This window comes from Papaver somniferum, chromosome 11 (assembly GCF_003573695.1).
Source record: "Papaver somniferum cultivar HN1 chromosome 11, ASM357369v1, whole genome shotgun sequence".
NCBI lineage: Eukaryota > Viridiplantae > Streptophyta > Magnoliopsida > Ranunculales > Papaveraceae > Papaver > Papaver somniferum.
Window position 1 is genome coordinate 60,810,503 of NC_039368.1, and position 7,095 is coordinate 60,817,597.

The following is a 7,095-nucleotide window of genomic DNA, read 5'->3' on the forward strand; positions in this document are numbered from 1 at the left end:
GAGAACTCCCATTTGATTCTCTAAAAATCGCAGAAGAAAAAGAACTGGAAAAGAAGGAAGGAAGGAGGAGAAGAAAGAAGACTACTCGTTTATCTTCCCGGATAGATTGGGGATAAGGACGGCCGACATGCTAAAGGAACCCAAACAAAATATAAGGGCAGCCAGGTCGGTTGAATTTCAAAAGATTATTTTACCCTTTAAACTAAACCAACGGTATCTTCTTCGTCCGATGTCCGAATGACACGTTCGAGTAGTCCATTTCACGTAACTTTTCGAGACCTATTCGATGGTACTAGTTTCGTATCTATCTCGTTATTAGATTAATTTTTATTAATTAATGTTCGTGTTAAACTAATCAAGTTATTATCGGCTAATTCGTCACTTGACCGGTCTAACAGCGTTGACGATCTTGAGGGTCTTTACACTTCCACTGCTTCAATTTTTAGCTTCGCCAAGTCAGTTTGAATCTTCTTCATACCTGCAGTTTTCTCTTTAACTTCATTCACTATGTCACCCATCTTTTGTTGAGCCTTTACAAAAGCAATTTGGTCAGCCTCATGCTAAAAACATTATAGTTCATACATTCAGCTAACTAAATCTCAAACTTCTCAGTAAACATTTCTACAAAATTCAGAAAGCAATTCCGACCTTTTATTTTAACAGCTTAGTTTCATTACATACAACATCAAGCTTTCCTTTGTGCTCAATCAAGTTTTTTTTCCCACGGTTCAATTTAAGAACAAACTTCAACTAGCTCCGATCTATACTTCTCATTTTAAACTGTACCGATAGACCAACCAGAAGATCCATACATAAGTTCCAACAAATTTACCTGAATTAAAAAGCTAAACAAATCAAATGGGATGGATATGGAATAAACATATCAGTTCGTATCCCGCTAATAAGACTGGAAAACCAATACCTAGAGACATTGCATCAATATCATGTTGAAACTTAAAGACTAATGCATCTAAAATTGCCAAGACTTGATAAAAATACAGAACAGTAAACTAAAATAAAGAGAAGAAGAATTTGGAAGAAGTGCAATCAACCCTATTGCACAAAAGAAAAAACAAGACTATCAATTCTAGATACTGTAGACTATCAATTATGTAAACGTTATCAAACTACCGAGTATTGCACCACCTTTTGAGCCCTTTTAAATTTATTCTAAGATGGTATTTTCATCTGACAGAAGATTTTGTAACTTGGGTATCAAGATGTTGAGAGACACGTGGTTAGCTGAGAATATGGAAAACGAGTTTTTTAAGTCTGCTAGGGATTTGTAGATAAGACTTCCATAGGCTTTCTTTATATATAAGGGTTCCAAAGATAGTCTTTTTCATAACAAAAATAAATCAAGCTCCCATAACAGTCTTAATATAAGGGGGCAGTTTAGGGAATGTAAAAGGGTTCCACGCGGATTTCTGTTAGGACTGCCTGAGGAACTTGTTTGCGTGGTCCCACTTCAGTTAAGTCTTAAAGTCTGCCGTAGAAACTAGTTTCTATAATACCCTCCAGAAACATACACGTACCTCCTCTATCACATTTTTTATATATCATTTTTTGTTTTGCCATCTGTTGTGAATTGTAGAGTGTTTGAACAACCTGGGTTTCTAGTTCAAATCTATCTCATGCTTTGTGGACCTTAGTTTGTCTTGACCTTAGTGCTCGTATCTAGCAGTCACTTTATAAGTTGGGCAATCATGGGGTTTGAGGGAAGTATGAAACTGTGGCTCACATCATAAAATTACCTTAAAAATAGACATTTTAAGATTCTATTGTGGATAAATATGATTCTGGATGTTAACTGCTACAGTGGATTGAACCTGATTTTTTTTTTCCTTTTTTCCTGGCAACACTTATCAGATCTATTTATCTGAATAAGAAATAAAATATCTTATTTTCCCATCTTTTGCCTATTCCTTGAAGACTGACGCCTTGGTTATCTTGTAGGTTTGAAGTGGGTGATTATGATTGGTTGAGTTTGCTCCTTGCTTGAAGCAGAAGGCATACAAGGAAATTAAAGAGTATGTGTTCATTTTTGGGCTGGCATAATAATTGAAACACTTTTTAGGAAGATTGTAACAAGAACTTGAGTCTGTTAGTTCTGTATTGAAGTTCTATACGAAATAGATGTGACATTTTGATTAGAATGATAGCAATTGCCGACAAAGATGAGTACCAGTAGGTCCACCATCTCCAGCTGTCACTATGGAACATATTCTTTTGATTTTCTATGGTGTGACATTTCCATAGTCCTAATAGCTTTTGTCATTTTGAAGTGGTGTGTGCAACCTTAGTGATTGATATACAAGTGGCTGGTACAAGCAATTGATTTGTAGATCGGATGGGGATTTCTTTCTTTTTTGCATATCTACTTTTTTCGTACTTTTTTTTTATATTCCGGAATCTAGTCACACCCCTAGCTAGCAATTCAAGATTCGGCAAACGTACGGAACGTCAAACGTACGAGTATTATACGGTTTTGTAAAATTCAGATTCGGTCCAAAATTCGATCAACGGGACGTGATTCGTCAGTAATTCGGAACGGCATACGTACGTGTATAATTCGATTTATAAATGTGAGTTCGGCTCTGAAAATTCGGTATCTATATAACAAATAATTTGTATTTATAAGGTCATAGACCAATTTTTATGCATATGTATGAGTTATTTAAAGAAAAAATAAACTTAATATGATGATATTAATAATATGTACAACATTAGTTATCCAAGAGGACGTCGTATGGTGGTTTAGATGCTTGGTTAGTGAGTTTGAGATCTCTCTCACCTTCACCTTCAAATCTCTTCAGTCGTTTTTGTTTCATAAAAATTACAACACGTCTAATATTCGGTCGTGTATGCTCGGGAGGCAATAAAGTCCAAAAAATGGAGTCTTTGAAAAATAAAAGCTAAAAAATTTATGGCGAATTAAACGGACGTATTATTCGGGATACGTAAAATTCGTGAACGTTTCGCGAATAATTCGGGAATGCCACATAATACGCGATTTGGGTTCGGAGTTGCAAACGTACGCGAATAAGACTGTAAAATTCGTGATACGTAAAAATTCGTGAATGATTCGCGAACTTACTAACTACGACTCACACCTATCTGTTTGGTATGATATGGCATATATCATATTTGTAATTCATATACAAGTGGCTGGTACAAGCAATTGATTTGTAGATCGAATGGGGATTTCATTTCTCTTTTGCATTTCTACTGTTTTTATACTTTTTTTTTATATTCCAGAATCAAAACACACTTATCTGTTTGGCATGATATGACACATATCACATTTGTATACCTTAAGATGGTCATGCTATTCAACTTATGTTGTTGAATTTACCTGTTGATTGCAGATGAGATGAAGAACTTTTTGGCTTGCATATGTCGACATGGAAATCCTTAACTCTGAAAATGTTGACAACCCTAGCAATGTCACGGAGCTTAGATTTTGGGATTTTTATAAAGATAAACATTAGCAAGGACTGGTAATTGCTTACAACTTTTTGTTATGTTTTTGTAGGATTTCTTTTTCATAATTTAACTAGGTCTCCTACCGTCTCCTATCTCTTGATCTTTCTATGTTAGTTGAGAAGCTCCATAATTTGGTAATTTATGTATATCTGATCATGGGTTTTGGGACATCTGGATGCTCATCATTTTAAGTGTTGGCATGGGCAGATGAATTATATAACTGAGTTTTATCAGCTCAATGTTTTGCAGGATGCAAGAGAAACTGGTGCACTTGAAGAAGGATAATGTTGAAAACCAAGTGGAGACTCTTACATGGCATTTGCAGTTGATGGCTCTTGGCATGTTCAAGGTGTTGCGTGTAAAATGTTACTACTAAACTATAGGGTATTTTAGAAAAAAATTGTTGAAACTTAAAACGTCGTCCTTAGCAAAAATCTAGAAATAGAAGATTGAACACCATATTATCATATGTCGTTGTGATACTTTTTAGATCAAGTTGCCTTGGTAGTTTTGTCTGAGGAAGATTCAGATTTGGATCATGAGTGATTCTGGTTTTTTTTATTTGCGTAACAGATTTTGTTTTTAATAAAATGCTAATTCAATTTTTTGTTCGTCATATTTGAATTTAGTTTCATATTTCAGCTGAATCAGTTTTGAATTCAGCTGAATTAATTTCATTTCTTTTTATATAAAATATAATCCAGCAAAACGGTTGTGTTTATCAGTATGGAATCAGATGCTGTCAATAGTAGTCGTTATTTGAAAATTTTAAAGAATCTCAAAAGCAGTTGAGAAATAAGACTACAAAATTGGGCTTCCGGAAACAGACATTTTTCAAGGTTTTAAGTGTGTTTCAGGGGGACTTTTTTAGTTCAATTTCCTCTAGTGTAATAGCTTTAAACACCAACGGGCAACCCTCCACCGGGAATATTAGAATAGACTCTGTATACCTGAATTCAAATTACATACCAATTGAGACTCCAATAACATGCCCACATTCTGAGATACATACACAACGTACATTACAAAAAATCCAAATTGTATAACACCAAAAATGTTCAGAAATGGGACACCCATAACATCCCAAAATTAGGAACATGCAAAGATAAGACACAAATCACCTTGTAAAAGAGCCACTAATAAGAACACAGCCAACCGGAGCCTGCTGGAATTAAATTAACATATGTAGCAGCTCCAGTCGATGATATCGACACATAATCTTCCCCAAAGAGTACATTATTCTACTCTAATCTCAATTAACTAGATAATAGATTCTTAAATCAACAACCCCAATTCTTTTACCAATCACTTGTCACAAAAATCATCAATCCTCCTACCAATTACTCAAAAAGGAACCACATTTGAACATCAAAATCCAAAACCCAGGTTTTGATTTTCCTTCAAAGATCATCTACAATTAATCAGAGGATCGATTAGCAATTACACATATCTCATTCAGATTTTAAACCAAACTCCTTATACGCAGAAACAAAAAACTCAAATTTCCAACAATAAATCCTCAATTAAACTTAACCCCTAAGTTCAATTTTAGCTTTCAATCCCTAAATATCTAAATTACTCAATATTTGTTTTATAAATTCAACAATATTTGGTTACCTCATCCATATCGAATATTCAAACAAACAAAAAAGAAGAAGAGATTTTAAGGAAATTGATAGATTCTATTCCATAGGGTAAGAGAATCAAAACCCTAGATAATAAAACATAGAAATAAAAACCTGATCATGAATAGATTCTACTCAATATTTGATTTCAGTTGCACAACAGTTTATGGGGGCAGTAGCTCCTCTCTTCCTCTTCTATTTTCCATTAACACGTTTTTCTTTTAATTGATTGGTTACATTTATTTCTAATTACTGGGTCACTATTAAACCTTAAAAGATAAGAAGACATGTGGACTGATTATGTCCATACAACATCTGTTCACATGACCTAACTAGACTGCATACCCATGTGCAGGTAAATTGGCTGTCTGAACAGCACTTGTGCACATGCACATTTTACTCAACATGGTTGTTGAACCACTTTACACTTGGTTAACTTTGCCAAAAGGATGAAAAAGAAACAAAATATTCTGCAACTACAAACTCATCCAACATGATCGTATAGATCCACCTGCCATATCACAGGGCATGGGGTTATGTTCGAAATCTAGCTTAGACTACAGAAGCACCAATAAGTGACTGCACCCAAAACCAAAATGTGAACAAAAAGCAAACGAAGGGGATGTAATCTGATTATTTATTTTTTTAATAGAAGGATGCAATCTCATTAACACCACATAATATATACATATATAAGTGAGCTACATACATTTCATACGCAGCACTAACAACGCCAGATGTGCCCTACTTGCTATACAAAAAATGTGGTTGAAAGTCTTTTCATCGGTTCCCATCTTCTTATCTCCAGCTTTAAACAAAGATTTGGTGGCCCAAACTACAAGTTCAGATGAATATTGTCGCTCATTACCAAAAACAGACATAGAATGTAGCAGCTTGAGCAACCGCAGAGGAAACTAGCTGTCATTGGGCAGCTGTGTACGCTCCTCCATATGAAGTGCTTGATGGACGAAGGCATTGCGTGTTATACTGAAATCGCTGGTAATGAGCATTCAGCAGTAAATTATGACCACGGGGTCATGACCATCCAGAACAGATGCTTACTCAGAAGAGGCCTGCCAGTTCACTTCAAGAATGCATTAGTTGTCGGTAGAAATGCCAAAAGATATGTTGTTTGGGCGGAATCAGAAAGTTATAACCTAATTTTGGTAACTGTCCTTCTCTAAACCATTTCTGAAGTTGTCAATAATCTGAGGAGTATCCAAACTTATGCAGCAACCAGAATACTAAAAACCAATTCTGAGATGATAACTAGATATTAAAGAAGTGACTATCAATACCAGGTGAATCTTCAGGCGAATTAAAATTTATGTTAGAAGACAAGTACGATGACGGTTATATAAGCGAGAAAACTAATTGGCTATTTAGCATAGAAGTAAAAATGAGGACAAAGTAACTTACGTATTGAAAAGATAGTCCACTTCGTTGAACAAGAAATAAGCAAAAGCCCCAGTGGCAAAGAGAGAGTGTCGTTAAGTAAGACCATCGTAAAGTCGTTCAAAAGTCCAGATTTTGTGACTTGCTTCCCCGTATCCATGACTCTTCTTAGGTTAAGTAAGAATATCTTCACATAGCTACTGTATGTGAAGATCCCCTGCACAACCTAAGGTTATGAAGATAACCTGCACAACATAATAAGAACCAGAAAATTCTTGTAACCATTCAAGTTAGTGTTCGGTTATATGAGTCGAATCCTTCCATTTTTCAGTTGTAGCAGATTGGTCTTAATAAATTGGTCGATTGTCTTTTAGAAGTTCAATTCTTCAAAATCTGTGCCGATTGTCTAGATAAGGTATAACTTCAGGAAATAATTTTGTATAATCAAATGAGTAAGAAAAAGACAAGTAAAACAGTAATTCATATCCTTTTTATCAACAAAAAAGATAAAATAAAAATAATACTCCACTTAGGTAAAAGCAATTAATAAACAATGACCAGGAATTCTTCAAAAATAAAAATAAAACGA

General features: G+C 34.8%; 1 long non-coding RNA gene across 2 annotated transcripts; it reads right to left on the minus strand.

The window, feature by feature from the left end:
* Positions 1–4,491: 4,491 nt before the first annotated feature.
* LOC113323410 lies at positions 4,492–5,733 on the minus strand. 2 transcript variants are annotated; one of them, XR_003347588.1, is made up of 2 exons: positions 5,226–5,733; positions 4,492–4,897 (listed from the first exon to the last, which is right to left on the minus strand). It is a non-coding gene; the product is annotated as an uncharacterized LOC113323410 (long non-coding RNA). The 2 variants fall into 2 exon arrangements; XR_003347587.1 differs by having other exon boundaries at positions 5,104–5,733.
* Between the last annotated feature and the right edge of the window lie 1,362 nt (positions 5,734–7,095).